At 38.2% G+C, this 19,685-nt stretch overlaps 1 protein-coding gene across 4 annotated transcripts in view; it reads left to right on the top strand.

Moving 5' to 3' along the window:
* The window catches only part of GLIS1 (GLIS family zinc finger 1), a 407,237-nt gene that overhangs the window by 371,114 nt on the left and 16,438 nt on the right, over nt 1-19,685 (top strand). The window lies entirely within an intron of this gene.

Genomic DNA, 19,685 nt, shown 5'->3' with positions numbered 1-19,685 from the left:
CAGCATGATTTTCACGCGCCGCAGAGAAGCACTCGCGGCTCGTGCCGCCACCACCGCAGGAACCTGCCGCTTTCTGTTGGAAGGTGATGCGGGATTAAGGGGCACTCCTCAGGGAGACAGAGGCGGCCGGCCAGCCCGCGGCCAAGTCACGCTAGGGAAGGTGGGGGCGGCAGGCGCCCTACATCCAAACCGCAGGGAAGGCGCGAGAAAGCGAGCGGCGGCTCTTACACCCAGCCAAAGTTGCAAACGCAGGGCTTGCAAGTGGCACCCTGGAGAGGCGGAGGTCCTCACGGGGAAGGGGCCGCCAGTTTGATGGCACGGGGATGGGCGCACGCCGCGAGAAAGAGAGCCTTACAAAGCAAAAAAAAAAAAGTCTCAGCAGTGAGAGCTTTTTGGAAGGCAGGAAGGCAGGCAGGGGCAAAGTTGCAAAAGGCAAGCCAGGCTTCCATAAAAGCGCGTTGAAAAGTTGCCAGCAGGTTTCCTCAAAAGCCGCGCCGCGCCGCGCCGCACCCCCCCGCCAGTGCTTTGCTCGTGAGGAAATGCGGACAGGGGCTGCTGCCGGAGCCGGCCACCCCCGCTCCCTAATACTGGCCTGGGTGTCAATCACGCATGCGTGGCTGAGGGGGCCAATGAAAAGCCGGAGCTCCACCAGTTTAGCTGAAGTATTGCCGGAGGCCGGAGACGGCCCCCTTTTGCCGGAGACTCCGGCAGAAAACCGGAGACCTGGCAACCCTAGCCCACAGCTATTTCTATCAAACTTTAAAAAGCAGGGAAATTGGACAGCTATAGTGAATGCACCAGGGGAGCAGGACACCTGACCTCCTCTCTAAGATATTGGACTGCCCTACAAATTTGTCAGAGTGCAAACACAATTTGGGTTGGTCTTTCACAGTCCAATCCACTTGCTGTGTAGCTTGCAAGAATTTGGTATATTAGTTTTCAATGTTTTGCTATTTAAATTGTGACTGTGTTATATTTTGCTCCTGTTGCCTATTGTTGTAAGCAACCTGCAACCTCTAGGTAAAGGATGGGATATAAATCATAATATAATATAATATTTCAGAACTTTGTGAGCAGAGATTAAGGTGGGCCTGTCATGTGATAAGCTAACACTCTTACCATTTATGTCAACCTTTTGGGGCATGCTTATTTGTTGGCTTATATCAAGAAAAGAGTAAGCATTCAGTGCAATTTGGCTACTTAAATCTTCTCAGTTAACTGTAGTGCTGGGATGGAGAACCTATGGCCCTCCATATGTTGCTTATAGTGTAGCTTCCATCATCCCTGACCATTGGCCATGCTGGCTGAGGCTGATGAGAACAGGACTGCAGCAACATCTGGAGGGCCACAAGTTCTGTTGTAGTGCACCTGTGTTCCCTCTGATAAAAATGTATATGGCACAAATTAAATAAACGCTTGTGGCTATCTTTTTTTTATGCAAACTGCTATACACTTCTGGCAAGCATGCAGTGTTTTGCCTCATTCATCACCTATCTCAGCCTCCATATTTAAGTACATGTACAGAATTTCTACACTGTGAACCAATGTGATGACAAGGTTGGATTCCTGGGTTTAAGTCTTTGGGATAGACCAAAATGATTGCTATCAAAAACCATAATGATTGAGTCATCAAATATGGGAGAAGCCAAAAGCTACAAGAAGCAGAGCACAAGAAGTCTACTCATGTTTGACAGAAAGACTAAGATTTTGATTTAGAACCTTTTTTAAACAAAAAAAGCTCTTGTTATACCATTCTTTGCCAAAGTCAATAACAAGTGCAGCTCTCAGTTTTCCCAAATGGTTTGCTAAGACATTTAAATAGTTTGACAACAATTATTTAATTTACTTGAAAATGTTCTAACAAAATCTGACTTCATTACCAAATATATTTACCCTGGCCACATATGAGATGTATATTTTTTCCCCTCAATAAAGAAATGTGTGAAGTGTATAGAATGCTGGATCAAGTAATTTTATACTAATTTATATTAAAAATTAATTAAAGGAGGAGTGTTTGATTCTGGCATATAGAAAGTGGACCTTTTCATGGTCTAGTTTTTTGTTTCAGGTAGTGAAGTGTTATTTTAGCTTTACTTACAACACTCACCATAAATAATGTCAAGCTCTGTTTAATTTCACCAGTTGTGAAGATACTAAAATTTGATTTGTGGCAGGCTAAAGATAGAAAAACAACACTGCATCTTAAGACTTGTCTACACACACACAAAAAATCACAGGTATACGTGTGTTGTAGTGTGTGGTTTGTGTGTAGTAGTAAGTGTAGCTTGTGTCCATAAACACAGTTATGCCTCCCGCATGACTCAGTGCTGGTTCCATCTTGCTCATTTCAGCTAGATAAATTGAACTGTCTTTATACAACGCTGTTCACAGAATGACAAGAGTTGGAAAGGGACTAGAGTGCCATCTTTAACAAAAAGGTGTCTGAAAAGCAGGTATGTTTAGGTGGCTCAAGTAAGGAAACAAAAAAACCTTTGTGTTAAGTATTCACTTTATTGTGGCTATAATTATGGTATTTTTCAAATGGTGGGTCATATTTGAATTGTTTGAATATTGTATGTGGGGCAGCCACTGAATATTAGGAATATTAAGTCAGGTCTTGCGTTTCTTTAGTAAAGGTTTGGCAGCAGCTGTGCCACTGTAAAGTTCTTGTTTGTGGGTAGCGTAGGAGTTGTTTGTGTGTGTGGGGATATATGTATAACACTTTCACACCTGCAGCTTTGCAATAGTTTAGTCTTAAATATTTATTGAGCGTTGATGCATATTAACTGTGGGGCATTTTAGAGTGTTAACCCTTCTCATTTCTGAGTGCATGAAATAACAGGGATTAAGAAAAAATGTTTCTGAAAACTGGAGATGTTCAACACTGAATATTCATACGTTCAACATAGAGGAAGAGAGCAAAATGAATGCTTTATAACTAGAGCTTGTTGAAGTCAAGTCAATTTCAACAGAACCAATATGCACTCCTTACTTGAGAGCCAACAGTCTTATATCAGCAAGGAAAATGGATAGATACTATGTGTATAGCACTTTCTGATATCCTAGTTTAGCAGCATAGTTCTAAAGATGGATTTAAAATAAGAAATATTTAGAAAGATTAGTTGGGTTCGGACATGGGCTCCGACCGGATTTTACTGTTACTTATGATTTTGCAAAGCAAAATAACGTGGGATAGGCTAATCTCCATAGAGAACAGCAATGCTGGATATTTCTATGGAGAATCATAGTTAGAGAGCCTTGTTGGCCATCTAGTCCAAGCCCCTTTGATGCAGGAATCCAGAGCTAGAGCACCCCCAACAGATGGCTGCCCAGCCTCTACTTGAAGGCCTCCAGAGAAGCAGAGACTATCAACCCCTCAGTAATTAGTTGCATTGTTGAACTGCTCGTGAATTTTTTGTCCATATCTCTTGATAGCTGTGTATTATCTCCAGTATCTCAGGTGGTCTGTCTCTGAATACCAGTTGCTGAGAACCATGAGTGGAGAGAGTTTCATTGTTTTCATATCCTGCTCACGAGCTTCCTATAGGCATCTGGTTGACCACTGTAAGAACAGAATGCTGGAATGGATGGGCCTTTGGTCTGACCCATCAAGGTTCTTCTTACACTATCCTAATGTTCAATTGAAATCTATGATTCTATAATTTAGATCTGTTAGATAATTTCATATTCATCTTTGAGAATGTCTCCTTGAGTACCTGCTTGAGGCTTGGCTTGTTTTGTTTATTTATTCAATATCCTACCTTTATATCTTACTTTTCATCCAAGGATCTCAAGATGATGTGCATGGTTCATTCCCCCACCAACTGCATTTTATACTAATAACAACCTTTGTGAGGTACGTTAGACTGAGAGATAGTGACTTGCCCAGTGTTACCCAGTGAGCTTCATTGCTGAACTTCCCTCCACAGCCGTAGTCTTCCATTCTAATCACTATACCACACTGGCTTTTTCACCTTCTTGTGACTGCCCCTTCTTCTAGGTTTTTTCTTGGGTTGGGTGGGGTTGCATCTTTCTCCCAAATTATAGCCATAGTGAAATTGCCTATATATAAAACCTGTCCTTACTTATGCAAAATGAACTAATTTGTTTAATTTATATTGGATGTGGAATTCTGCTTTTTAGGGCAGAATTTGGACTGCTTTGATGCAGAATTTTCACCACAAACTAAATGCAGTCTTGGCAATAGGTATAGGCAACATTCAATATCACTAAAACAGAAGCATCCTAATTGTTCTTTTTGGTTGCAATAAGAAAACAAACTGTCAAATAGTATAATTTCAGTAGCATCCAGCAGCTTCTTTAAAGTTATATGTGAAAGATGTAGAACTGTTTCTGTTCCTCCTCCCACTTGATAACATTTGGCCTGCCTTTTAAAAGACCAAATCAGCAGACTAGGTTTTGGGTTTTATTTCATAGAATCATAGAATCGTAGACTTGGAAGGGGCCTATAAGGCCATCATGTCCAACCCCCTGCTCAGTGCAGGAATCCAACTTAAAGCATACGTGACAGGTGGCTGTCCAGCTGCCTCTTGAATGCCTCCAGTGTTGGAGAGCCCATCACCTCCCTAGGTCTTACTGGTTCCATTGTCGTACTGTTCTAACAGTTAGAAAGTTTTTCTTGATGTTCAGCCAAATCTGGCTTCTTCTAACTTGAGCCCATTATTCCATGTCCTGCACTCTGGGACAATTGAGAAGAGATCCCGGCCCTCTTCTGTGTGACAACCTTTCAAGTACTTGAAGAGTGCTATCACATCTCCCTTCAGTCTTCTCTTCTCAAGGCCAAACATGCCCAGTTCTTTCAGTGTCTCCTCATAGAGCTTTGTTTCCAGTCCCCTGATCATCATTGTTGCCCTTCTCTGAACCTGTTCCAGTTTGTCTGCATCCTTCTTAAAGTGTGGTGTCCAGAACTGAACATAGTACTCAAGATGAGGCCTAACCAGCGCCAAATAGAGGGGAACTAGTACTTCATACAATCATACTTCTGTTAATGCAGCCTAAAATAGCATTTGCCACATCAGTATTCAGCTTGTGATCAACAACAAATCCAAAATCCTTCTCACATGTAGTATTGTTGAACCAAGTATCCCCCATCTTATAACTGTGCATTTGGTTTCTTTTTCCTAGGTGTAGAACTTTGCACTTATCCCTGTTAAATTTTTTTCTGTTGTTTTCAGGCCAGTGCTCTAGCCTACCAAGATCACTTTAGATTTTATTTTCTGCCTTCCAGGCTATTAGCTACCCCACGCAGATTTGTGTCATCTGCAGATTTGATAAGTGTTCTCTCCATCTCCTCATCCAAGTCATTAATAAAAATGTTGAAAAGCACTGGGCCTAGCACTGAGCCCTGTGATACCCCACTTGTTACCTTCCCTCAGTTTGAGAAGGAACCATTGACAGCACTCTTTGAGTACGATTTGGTAGTCTACTGTGGATCCACCTGATAGTTGTTCCATCCAGCCCACATTTAGCTAGCTTGCTAATCAGAATATCTTGGGGCACTTTGTCAAAAGCTTTGCTGAAGTCAAGATATATTACATCCACAGCATTCCCACAGTCTGCCAGGGAGGTTACCTGATGAAAAAATGAGATACGTCTGGCAGGATTTGGTCTTGATAAATCCATGTTGGCTTCTAGTAATCATCACATTGTTTTCCATGTGCTTACTGATTGACCGCTTTATAATCTGCTCCAGAATTTTCCCAGGGATTGATGTCAGACTGACATGTGTGTAGGTCCCAGGTTCCTCCCTTTTGCCCTTTTTGAAGACAGGGACATTAGCCTTCCTCCAGTCATCCAACACTTCACCCATCTCCCATGATTTCTCAAAGATAATAGGCAGTAGTTCTCAGAGTTTCTTCATTACTCTAGGGACCCCTGGAGATTTTAATTCTTTCAAAGTGATTAGGTATTCCTTGACTATTTGTCTATCAATCTCAAGCTGCAATCCTGCCCTTTCAACTTGTACTTCACATTTCCCAGGAGGGTCATAGACCCTCTTTTGGGAGAAGACTGAGCCAAAGTACAAATTTAGCACTTCTGCCTTTTGTCATCTGTTATTTTGCTATCTTCATTGAATAGTTGAACCATCATTTCTTTTCTCTGTCTTTTAATATGCATGTATCTGAAGAAAGCTATTTTTTTGCTTTTAGCATCCCTCACTATCCTCAGTTCATTCTCACATTTAGCCTTCCTGACACCATCCCTGCAGTTCTGTGCTCCCTATGTGTACTCTTCCTTTTTGGCCATTTCCTATATGTATCCTTTTTTCGTTTTCAGATAATCTCTAAGCTTTTTGTGAAGCCACAATGGCTTCTTCAGCTGTCTTCTACCTTTTTTTCCTTGTTGGAATTTTTTGCAATTGTGCCTTTAGAATTTCCTTTTTTAGAAATTCCCAGCTATCTTGCACTCCTTTTCTCATTAGGGTCACTTGCCATGGACCACTACTTGTCATTGTTCTGAGTTTATTAAAAACACGTATTTTAATAATATCCAGGGTATGTGCATGGCTACACTCAGCTTTTACTTCCTTGAAAATCAAGAAATCAAGTATAGCATGGTCCCTTTCCCTCAGAGTTCCCATAAATGCTACTTCATCCACTAAGTCATCTCTGTGGGTTAGAATCAAGTCAAGGATAGCTGATCCTCTAGTTCCTACCTGTACTTTCTGTAGGAGAAAGTTATCAGCAACGCTGAGTCAAGAATTTCTTGGAGGGGCCATGTTTGGCAGAATTTTCTCCCAACATATATTGGGGTAACTGAAGTCCCCCATTACTACTACATCATGCCTCCTTGAAACATTGGCAATTTGCTTTTCAAAAGTTTCATCCTCATCTCTTCTTTCAAACTTGGTTAACTTCTGCATGTCAGATTCCGGCATTGAGCAGGGGGTTGGACTTGATGGCCTTGTAGGACCCTTCCAGTTCTGCTATTCTATGATTCTATGTCATTTTTTGTGCATTGTGACCCATTTGTCTTGTTGCAAATTCAGATAGTCAGGGTGTCTGTGATAAACTACATGAGAGTCAAACAAGCACCTTGTCCTTTAAGCTGTAGGGAGAATGAAACAAAAGTAGAAATCCTGGTCACTCTGATTTTGGTTGGGTTTCCTTCCTTTGGCCACCAGGTAGACCCTGAGCTATTATTCACTAAGAAGATACACCACGTTGCTGGGTTTCTGCTAAGTTCCAGTACAATGTACAATATGTTTATTGTCACATGCTTATTGCGTACACAGTAATGTAAAACAATAAAGTAGAATAGTTCTTTGGAAGAGTAAACTGCAATGACTGATTTAATATCATGCTGTTGAAGGAAATCTGTATATTCAGTAAAATGAGGCAAAGGCACCTGGGACTGATTAGCAAAGTTCACCAAGTTTCAGATAGAGAGATTCCCACCCCCAGTTGAATGGTATAACTTTTTCCTCAGCTCATGTTGACAGAAATTCCCTTAGGGCGACTTCCGGGAAGTGGTGCTGGCTGGTGGTTGTCTCTGAGGGAGCTCTGCCTCAGAGGAAGCTTTTTCCAGGTTAAAAGCCAGCCAAGAGGAATCTTGGACTGGCTCAAATGTTCTCCAAGGTATAGGAGAACCGATCAGATCTCCCACAAGACTTCGTTGAGCTGTCGGCGGCTGGAATTGATCAGGAAATTCCTGAGATAAGAAGGCAAGCCGATCGGCTGAAGACGGAGTCTGGACTTCCACGCAAGCTGCACTGGGATAAAGCGAAGCGTTTTTTCTTTTTAAAAAAAAACGTTCTTAACCAGCGAGCCCACTTCTACCTAAATCTTATCATTCGGCTTAAATTACTGCAATAAAAGGGATTTGTTTATGAATCAGCAACTGAGAAACCTGGGTGAGTCATACCTTTTCTCTTTTAAATATAATTAAGGAAGAAAGAAAATATAAACAACTTATATACTTCTTTTACGACAAAAAGCTGGCTTGAATTTGGAGTTATAAAGTTTAAAAACGGATGAGAGGCAATTATTATATTTTGGACTAATTTTCTCTTTGGACTATTTCTTTTTGGATAAATCCGCTGCTCGTATATGCTAATAACTGTTTAGTCTTGGCAACCAGAATTGTTTTGCATTCTTGGATACAGATAAGAACTGCTGGCTGGATTTCAATAATAGGCCTGGAATATTAACTCTTTTTTCGGTGGAGAGAAAAAAGAAAAGAAATAGATTGCCTCTAGGTTCTGAAATAGTGATTAATATTAGAAATTAAAGGCTTATTTTTGAAAATGGCAACTAAAAAAACAACTAAGGGGCGAAGAGGTTCTATTGATACACAGGAAGAGGATATGCCCTCAGAAATGTTTCAAAAAATAATGGAAGGGATCAATGCTATAAAACAGGAGATGAAACAGGAAATGAATGAAATGAAAACTGAATTGACAGATATAAGAGACTATATTAAAACACAAGTGGATGAGATTAAAGGGACAATTGGGCAAATAAAGGAGGATGCAAAAAATACTAAAGAAAAGGTACAAACCTTGGAGAATAGAACAGATATATTAAATCTGGAATTAGAAAAAAATTTGGACTATGGGGCTGTGACTGAAATGAGAAGTAAAGAGCATTGTTTGAGATTCCGTGCAATCCCTGAGGAAACAGGTGAAGACATCAGAGATAAAATTGTTAATGCTTTAGTAAAATTTCTGGATTTGAATGAAGATCGGATGGAATTTGAAATAGACAAAGTTTATAGAATTAATTCCAGATATGCAACAATGAAAAAAATTCCAAGAGATGTGCTTGTTCATTTTGTAAAGAAAACGACCAGAGATATGGTATTACAGCAACATTTTAAATATACCTTTAAAATTGATGGTAAGGAAATACTGGTGTTGAAAGAAATCCCTATTAGACTTTTACGTAAGAGAAAAGAATATGCTTTCCTTACAGAAAAACTTAAGCAATGCAAAATTCAATTTAGGTGGGTTGTTCCAGAAGGAGTGATTTTTACATTCAGACAACAGAAATATAGATTGAATACTGTTCAAAAAGCAAGGGACTTCCTGAGAAAAGCTTCAAAAGATATGGAAGAAGATAAACTCAAAGATATGGATATAGTTCCTGGGAAACAAAGTCAACAAGGATATGCAGAGGAGGGGAAGGAAGATGATGGATCAAAAGGAGCACCAGGCACATTTTAAAATACATGCTTAATGATGGATTACAAATACCTAACTTGGAATATAAATGGAGCTAACACGGCACAAAAGAGAAAGAAAGTGTTTCATTACTTGAAAAAATTAAAATTGGATATAATTTGTTTACAGGAAACTCATATTCAGAAGAAAGACTCCAAATATTTGATTTGTAAAAATTTGGGTGAAGAATTTATTTCAGCTGGACCAAAAAAAAAAAATGGAGTTGTTCTTTATATTAATCCACAATTGCTTCCTAAATTGGTATTACTGGATGATAGTGGTAGATTTGTGGGGGTTGAAATTACTTTACAAGGTACAAACATTTTGATAGTGGGTATTTATGCCCCCAATGAAGATAAAACAAGGTTTTATACAAGACTTATGGAAAAATTGTCAGAGCTTTCATATGAGCATTGGTGTGTCATGGGTGACTGGAATGGGGTAATCTCACCAAAAATTGATAGGCTTTCTGAAAAAAATATCAAAGAGACACAAGGTAAATTACCGAAGATTTGTTTTGAACTCATGGAACATTTAGAATTGGTGGATACCTGGAGATATATAAATGATAACGCAAAGGAATTTACTTATTTTTCAGAAAGACATAAAACATTTTCGAGGATTGATATGATTTGGATGTCTAAAATTTTAGCGAAGGATATCTTTAAAATGGATATATTACCAAAAACTTTTTCGGATCACAATCCCGTGATATTAACTTTAAAAAAAAAAAATCTTGGATTTAGATGGAGACTAAATGAATCTTTATTACAGAATGATAAAGTAGTACAAGAATGTAAGAAGAAATTAAAAGAGTTCTTTGAATATAATTTATATAAAGGAACAAGTGAAAATATTGTTTGGGATACAAGTAAGGCATTTATGAGGGGATACTTTATTAAATGTAACTCTGAATTAAAAAAAAAGAAACAACAGAAAATGCAATTAATTTTGGAAGAAATAAAACAAAAAGAGGAAGAATTGAAAAAGAATCCAGCTAAAGTTTCTATTGTAAATCAAATTAAAATGTTACAGAAGCAAGTATCAATGTTGACAGTCAGAGAAATTGAAAGGAAATTAAATTTTGCTAAACAAAGGACTTTTGAATTTGCAAATAAACCTGGGAAATGGTTAGCATACAAGTTAAGAAAAGAACGTCAAAAAAACATTATTTTAAAGATACAAGAAGGAGACGAGATGCTCACAGATAATGTAAAAATTAAAAAGATTTTCCATCAATATTACTCAACATTATACAAGTGTCAAGAAATTCCATCTGAAAAAATAGAAGAGTACTTATCCAAACAGAATTTGCCTAAAATTACAGATTTTCAGAGACAAGTTATTAATGGCCCTATTACGTCAAGAGAGATATCTGAAGCTATAAATAAAATTAAATTAGGAAAGGCACCAGGACCAGATGGGTTATCTGCAATGTATTATAAATGTTTGGAGGAAGAACTCTTGTTACCCCTACAGTCTACAATGAATTCTATTTTGCAAGAGGGAAAGATACCCGATAGTTGGAAAAATGCTAATATAACATTAATACCTAAAGAGGACCAAGATTTAACTAAAACAAAAAATTATCGGCCAATATCTCTATTGAACAATGACTATAAAATTTTTACAATGATCTTGGCTGAAAGATTGAAAATAATATTGCAACAATTTATTCAGGAAGATCAATCAGGGTTTCTACCTAAAAGACAATTACGTGACAACGTCAGGAATGTTTTGAATGTGTTGGAATATTTAGAACAACGAAATGATAAACAAGCAGCTTTGATTTTTTTAGATGCTGAAAAAGCGTTTGATAATTTGAATTGGAAATTTATGTTCCAGGTTTTGGAGCAAATGGATTTTGGAGACAACTTTATAAAATGGATTAGATCGATTTATACATCACAGAAGGCCCAGATAATTGTTAATGGAGACTTAACGGATTCATGTGAAATACAAAAGGGTACAAGACAGGGATGTCCATTATCTCCCCTTTTATTTATTTTGGTTTTAGAAGTGCTGCTTAGAGATATAAGGCAAGATAAAAGGATTTCGGGTTTGAAAATAAAAAAAGAAGAATATAAATTGAGAGCATTTGCTGATGATTTGATAATTGTATTAGAAAACCCTTTGGAAGGAATTCATATATTGATGGATAAATTAAAAGAATTTGGACCGTTAGCAGGATTTAAGATCAACAATCAAAAAACAAAGATGTTGGTGAAAAATTTAACTTTAAGTGAACAGAAAGAGTTAATGGACAAGACAGATTTTACAATAGAAAAAAAGTTGAAGTATCTAGGTATTATTATGACAAATAAAAACTCAAAGTTGTTCCATAACAACTATGAAAAATTATGGACAGAGATTAAGAAAGACTTGCTAAAATGGGATAAATTACAACTGTCATTAATGGGTAGAATATCTGTGATAAAAATGAATGTATTACCGAGAATGATGTTTTTGTTCCAAACAATACCTGTAATATCCTCTGATTTACCTTTTAAACAATGGCAAAAAGATATTTCTAAATTTGTATGGCAAGGAAAAAAACCAAGAGTTAAATTTAAATTACTTCAAGATGCTAAAGAAAGAGGAGGACTGGGATTACCAAATTTGAGACTTTATTTTGCTGCCTGCTGTTTAGTCTGGATAAAGGAATGGATTTTATTGAGGAATAAAAGACTATTGGATTTGGAAGGCCATAACTTGAAGTGGGGATGGCACGGATATCTATGGTATGACAAAGTAAAAGTAAACGTAGACTTTAACAATCATTTTATAAGACGTCCTCTGTTGAAAATATGGAATAGATATAAACCAAGGTTTTTTTCGAAAATACCATTATGTGTCTCAAGTCAAGAAGCGTTTTATAGAAGAGAAATGACTGGAAAAGAGAAATGGTTAACTTATCAAGATCTATTAGAAAATGTACATGGAGAATACACAATGAAAGAGAGAGAACAACTGATAAAGGAAGGATATAGTTTTCATTGGTTTGCTTATTTACAATTGTTAGAAAGATATAAAATGGATAAGAAAATGTATGGGTTTGAAATAAGTAAATCTGATTTTGAAATAGGTTTGTGTACAAATGATGAAAACATAATTGCGAAAATGTATAAACTTTTACTGAAAATGGATATGGAGGAAGAACAAGTAAAAGAGTGCATGGTAAAGTGGGCAAAAAATTTTGGTTATAACATACAAATGGATCAATGGGAAAATATGTGGAAAAAAGGCTTGAAATTTACATTATGTTATAATCTTAAAGAAAATTTTTATAAAATGATGTACCGTTGGTACATGACTCCAGAAAAGCTGTCAAAAATGTATAGTAATGTCTCTAATGTTTGTTGGAAATGTAATCAACAAGAAGGATCTTTTTATCATATGTGGTGGTCATGTAAAAAGGCAAAATTATTCTGGGCACAGATAGGCAGGAAGATGCAAAAAATTTTAAAAATAAATATTCAGTCAAAACCAGAATTTTTTTTATTGGGCTTTATGGATAAACAAATAGAAAAGAAATATGGAAGAATAATATTATATATGATTACGGCAGCAAGATTATTATATGCACAAAAGTGGAAAATGGAATCAATACCAACAATGGAAGAATGGCTATTGAAATTAATGGACTTAGTAGAAATGGATAAATTGACGTGTTTACTTAGAGAAAAATCGACAGATACATTCCTTAAGGATTGGAAGCCTCTCTTAGACTTTTTGTCAAAAGATCAAAATAAAATGATGATACTGGGATTTGATGATTAATTAAGACAGCTTATGGAGAAAAGGGACTATGTATGTATATATATTAAGGGACAGGTTTGATGTATATTATATACTTATAGCTGATTTGTGACAAATCGGAAGTCAACCATTTTATTTTCATTTTTTGTTGTAATATTGTTATGTTTTTTCTTACTTTGTTTTGTTTGTTTTTGGAAAAATTTGAATAAAAATTATATATAAAAAAAAAAGAAATTCCCTTAGGGCAGGACCCAGAAAAAAAACACGTGGCAAGAAACTGGGCATCATCCAGAAACCAGATTAGGAGAGCTTTGCACTTCATTTTTAATATTGTTGGAAGAGATGAAAATCGATACTAACCTTTTCTCTTTCCTTATTTTTTTTCTTTTCACTTTGCTTTGGTCTCTTGATCCTGTACTTGACTTGGAGTTTTTCATAATTTGGGTGATTACAGTGTAACTTTTATAAATGAAGAATTTTGAGAGGGCTTTTGTAGTTTACTAATATAGTGTTATTTCGCTTAAAGCTTGTTTATATAATCATAGATACTTTCTGAGATGTCTAATTTATGGCCCCTACACTGAACTAACAATCTAGTACTGAGCTTGTGTATTGCTAAATGCCCAGCTCGGGCAGGCACCAAGCAAATTAGTTCGAAATTTCAGAAGGCAATGAACACACTGGTGGTGAAGAAATTAAAAGATTTATTATATCAAAGCTGCTTACATTGAGCTGTCATTTGCAGGCAAGAAAACACTAAAATGAAACTAATGGCTAATGGGTCCCTTCCTCCCCCTGCCTTTGCCCTTATCTTACATTTGCCTCGCTGGCTGGAAGCCTCACAAATCAGCACCAGCAAGGATTCTTGCTTGAGATTTCTGCTTACTTTGAGGCTTGTTGAAGCTTATCTTGATGTTACTTTGAGGCTTAATCTCCCCGATCTAGAGGTCCTCTATTTATACCCAAAAGACCCTCTGGGAGGGGGCACATACCTATGAGATCATTATCTTCCCAGCACCCAGGTTGCTGGGTTCTCACACAGGTGACTTTTGTTTATCCCTTCTGACCCTTTATTTGCTACATCCTGGACTGGGAATGCAGCTGTATTCCCAGCTTTCCCTCCATAGGCATAGCTGCTTTATTTTGACTAACAAGAGTCTTTATCTGACTCTTGTTTACATAAGCAGGGTGAGAACATTTGCAAACCAATTAAGCTCACTGTCCCTTCTCAGCTTGGGAAAACCATAAACAAGCCCACCTGGGCAAGCAGGGGTGTGAGCTCATCTTGATTGCTTTGGTAAATTGAACAACTTTTCCCAAGCCCTGTTTCTGAACATAGGCAGAGTGAAAACCTCTTTCTCAGCTTGTTATATACAATGTCAGAAAGCCTCTTGTGCTGCTTACAAATTATTGTGGACATTTATGCATCCAAATACAGGAAAGAGTTCTTGATTTTCTCTGAATTTCATTAGTTTTATTCCATTTTGCCTATAAAGTGAGTCTGAATCCTAGCAAGACGGAGGCGCTGTGGGTAGGTGGTTCCCGAGTTCAGATAATTGGTCAGTTGCCTGCTTTGGATGGAGTCATACTCCCTCTGAAAGAGCAGGTCTGTAGTCTGGGGGTGCTCCTAGATCCATCTTTGTCACTAGAGGCCCAAGTGACCTCCATGGCTAGGAGTGCCCTTTACCAGCTTCAGCTGATAACACAGCTGCAGCCGTTTCTGGACCGGGATAGCCTGACCACTGTTGTCCACACACTGGTAACCTCCAAGCTGGATTACTGTAATGCGCTTTACGTGGGGCTGCCCTTGAGGTTGGTGCAGAAGCTGCAGCTGGTGCAAAATGCAGCGGCGAGACTGCTCACTGGGGCAGGGTATCGCCAACATGTCACCCCGCTGCTGAAAGAATTGCACTGGCTGCCTATTTGCTACTGGGCCAAGTTCAAGTTTTTAGTTTTGGTGTACAAAGCCCTATACAGCTCGGCACCAGGATACATGAAAGTCCGTCTTACCCCTTATATACCCAGTCAATCACTGGGCTCTGCAGGTGAGGGCCTCCTGCAAATACCATCTTATTAGGAGGTTCATTCTGCACAACATAGGAAACCGATCTTTAGTGTGGCGGCACCTACCCTGTGGAATTCCCTCCCCTTAAATATTAGGCAGGCGCCACCTCTGCTATCTTTTCGGTGCCTTTTGAAGACTTTCCTCTTTCAACAAGCCTTTTAAGTTGAGACCTATCCCAGTCTGCATCTGTGTTAGAATTGCTTTTAATATGTTTTCTTTAATAACATGTTTTAACCCTTTTTTTAAAAAAAAAGATGTTTTTAAAGCTTTTTTAAAAAATGCTGTTAACGTTGTTTTGTTTTAATGTATTTTAAGGTCTTTTATGATGTTTTAAAGTGTTTTTAGCATTTCTGTTTGCTGCCCTGGGCTCCTGCTAAGAGGAAGGGCGGGATATAAGGTAGAGCCTGACACTGATTTTATGTCTTCTACGTTAAATTTTACCTTTGTAGTCCCTTTAGTACCAATCCCTATATATAGATATAGATATATATTGTACCAATCCCCCCTCTCTCTATATATATATTGTATTTTATGTATTTTAATTTATTTTAATGTTTTTGTGATTTTAGTGCTTACAATTTTATTATGTACATGTCTGATTTTATTTTTGTAAGCCGCCCTAAGTGCCCTATTATAGGGTAGAAGGTCGGGATAGAAATATTTTAAATAAATAAATAAATATACTTCATGACCACATAAACAAATTTGAGGTAGAAACCAATTAACTGATGGTTATACCAGGATGAGTAATCATATGAAAGAGTTCTTAAAGTTCCCCGTTGGCTGTTTGTCAAAAGTTGGTCTAGAGTTTTTATGATGAATGTCAGAATACTGACATTTCCCTTTGGCGTCCCAAAATATGAAGTATTACCATTAAACATAAACATTCAGTGAGTTTCTGACATTTACCCTAATAACACACATACATCACCTTCTTGTCCACCTTTTTTGCCTGACAAAAGTAGGCTGTCACTCACCTACAGAAGCTTTTATCATATTAAATAAGTTAGGGCCCATTTGTATGTTGGATTTCACTGCTTACTTGCTCATTTAATAGTTTGTGTGAGTGGTTATTTATATAGTATATGTGAGAAGAAAACACATGCAACATCTCTGTTCCACATTCTGTGAAATGTTAAAGTATGACATTATGCCCATCTCCTTCTCCCATGATACATTGTTCATACTGTTATGAGAGACCAGTGATGTCAGTGGCTGACATGCCAGCAAACGGTGGGATACAATGTATGAGTCGGCCTTTAGCCTCTGAGAATTCACAGCACTTTTGCCTTTCTTTTGTGTTAGCATTCAGTGAATAATCACCCTCCAAGTCAACATTTATTATATGCTCTTTGACAACACTTGATAAATGGTTTGAAGTACAGGCAAGCACCACATCACAAAACATATAAGAATTCATTTGAGATAAAGTACAGATGGACTGAACTCTGGATCTGATCTTCTTCCTGCTGAGATGGATGGAAGAAATATCAGGATCCATTGTCTAACAGAGGAATCTGACAGTAAAAGCTTTCCTTCCAAAACAACAATAAAGTGAGACTGTGTTCATATTGGAAACATCCATGTCTCTGTTGTGGTTGTATTTTACCCCCAAGTATAAGTAAAAGAGAAGTGGATTTCTCTGTCTTTCAGTTTTATATTCCTTAAAGTAGCCTCCGTGGTGCAGAGTGGTAAGCAGCGGTAACACAGCCGAAGCTCTGCTCACGGCCGGAGTTCGATTCCAACGGAAGGAGGAAGTCAAATCTCTGGTAAAAGGGGTCGAGGTCCACTCAGCCTTCCATCCATCCGTGCTCTGTAAAATGAGTACCCGGCATATGCTGGGGGGTAAAGAAAGGCCGGGGAAGGAACTGGCAATCCCACCCCATATATATGGTCTGCCTAGTAAACGTCACAAGACGTCACCCTAAGAGTCGGAAACAACTCGCACTACAAGTGCGGGGACACCTTTACCTTTAGTTACCAATTACGCATGCTGTGCTGTATTTTCTGTTGTCAGGAACATTTTAAAGAAGATTAGCTGAGTAGAGGAGTGAAAAAAATTCATTTTTTCCTTGTCCATTTTAATGGTTTATAATATTTTATTCTATAACCCTTTTATTACCTGCTTAGTACTGTCTACACTGACTGGCAGTAGCACTCCATGGTTTCAGGGAGGAGTCTTATACAAAGATAAAACCAAACTATTTCAAAATCAAATGATTTTTGTAAAAGTTAGGAATGCCTAAAGATGACTTTGAGATGTTAGGTCAGACCAGTCATGAGGCAGAAGATATTTAAAACGATACCTACTCTCTAAAAGACAGCTGTTCAGGGTGGAACAAGGGCTCCCTAGAGAAAGTGTTTCACAAGAGGCTTTTGAGTTTCTGTTGGTGATATCATACTATAATAATACAATAATAATATAACACTTTAGTGCTTGCTTATTTTTCATTTCAAATAAAGTTGAATTAGCGGCAGGAAATATTGTGAAATAAATGTGTGTGTTGTGAAAAATGACAGTAAACATTTATTTAAATACAAAAAGGAATAGAAAATTATGATGGCATAAATCATATTTTTTCTACCTCTAATTCACAAATAATAATCTCAATTGTCTAAGTGCCAGTCCTTAGGTAACTAAAATAGCACTAGCCATGTACATGAGGGGGGTATCAGCAAACTTGAGGGGAACCCTGAAGTTTTCAGAGGTACAATAAACCGTTAGGAAAATACGTTCCTCGTATCTCCTGCTTTAGGAAAAATGAGCTTCTTGCTTCCAGTTGCTTCTTCTACGACCCCCTTGCTTGTTTGCTTCCTTCTTCCGCTCATTTCTGCTTTTGTCATCCCTCTTCTGCCTCCTCCTCTCAGCTGTCTCCGTCCTTCTCCCATCATGCATCCCTTCATGCATCTCCTTCATTTGATATGAAGAGAGAAGTTGCATATTTATCTCTGGACTCCTCAAACCTTCCTAGTTCTTGCTGACAGTTGTGATTTTCTAGAATAGTGTAAACCAGGGTGAGCTTTTCTGTGGCTTCTGATCAGTTTATGTGTGGTCTTTCCCTCTGCCAAATGCAGGAAAGTAGTGAGGAGATGTACTTGAACTAAGGACTAAACTACACCTTACATCAAATGTGATGAGTGTTTGATTTTAAAACTTTAAATAGCAAAATAGGAAGGGGGATGGGAGCATCAAAACTGGGACCATGGCATGTCCTAATTCTACACATATGGTACAGCCCCCCCCTCCTGGTTTGTTGTATGGGAGGGAAACTCCTATTAACACCAACAGGAACTTCCCTGCTGTACTAAAAATGGGGGGGGATTTTCAATGGGAACATGACATGGGGAAAAAAGGATTTTTGTTTGCCTGCTTGTTTTTAAAAACCTCCCCATGTGTTGTAGTCCTGACTGGGGGTCACCCATGGTTGTGTGGAGATAGATGATTAGATTAGCAGGACACTTTTGTGGGCTCGAATGTAATGGACACTGTGAGTATCACTACCGAATTCATGTAGCACCACCCAATAAGCAATAGCGCCTTGAGGCAGTTCACTGCTGGATAGCTACCAATGGGATTATGGGAGTTGCTGGTTCAGTATGGTGCAGACCTGCAACTGCAGAGTGGCTTGCATTTCCCAGTGCAGGCTGCTGCTAATCACTTAATAGCCATTTCCCTGCACATTACTGAGCTATCCATGCCTCTGTTTCCACCTTGTGATGCACTTTGTTAAGGTCTCTGGGTCACCCTCTCCCACAGCACTGCCAAGTAGTGGACACTGTTATCTGCCAGTGAACTTGTTCATGAGTTAATAAGCATACACACTGTTGTTCAAACATGACTGTGTTACATGTTTTGCCTACATGATTATCTTTTGTAGAAAATCCATCAATAGGAAGCAGCTGTCAGCCTTTTGAAGTTCTTCATAAGCAGCTATTTGGCCAGTAGGATACAGAACATAGCAATGCTAGGTTTGTGTGCAGGAAGGAAGTCCAGATCTCGCAACAGAAAAATGAAATAGCTCAGGCATTTTTGACCAATTGAAAGCTTAATGCATCCTGTTTTCTTTTTCAACAAGCCTTTTAAGTAGAGACCTCATTCCAGTCTGCATCTGTGCTGGAATTCTTTTTAGATTTTTTAAAAGATGTTTTAAAGATTTATTTTTAAAGATGTTTTAAAATATATAAAAAATATTTTAAAGATGTTTTTAGTATCTTACAAAATATTTTAAAGATGTTTTTAGTATTTTTGTTTGCTGCTCTGTGTTCCTTCTGGGAGGAAGGGTGGAATATAAATTTAAATCCTCCTCCTCCTCCTTCTCCTAAAAGGGTGAGTGATCTTATACTACGAGAAATAGATCCAGTAAAAGATACCCACCTTAACCACCTCCTGCATGCAAGGCAGATGCTCTACCACTGTAAGTCTGAAGTTCAATTCCCAGCACCTACAGCTGGGCTGGGAATATCCCCTGTCTGAAACCCTGGAGAGCTGCTGCCAATCGGGGTAGACAATACTAAGCTAGATGGACCAATGGTCTGACTGAGTATAAGGCAGCTTCCTATGTTATCTGTTTCTGTATCTCTTGGCAATGTAGGTAAGTGCAACTTTACCAGTGAATGGAGAGTTGGTTATTCCTGTTTGGCTATTTTTGTTGTTGATGTCATGCTAAAAAGAACGATTTG

This window comes from Rhineura floridana, chromosome 6 (assembly GCF_030035675.1).
Source record: "Rhineura floridana isolate rRhiFlo1 chromosome 6, rRhiFlo1.hap2, whole genome shotgun sequence".
Taxonomy (NCBI): Eukaryota; Metazoa; Chordata; class Lepidosauria; order Squamata; family Rhineuridae; genus Rhineura; species Rhineura floridana.
The sequence above is the reverse complement of the archived record's forward strand: the minus strand, read 5'-3'. Positions and strand labels throughout refer to the sequence as shown.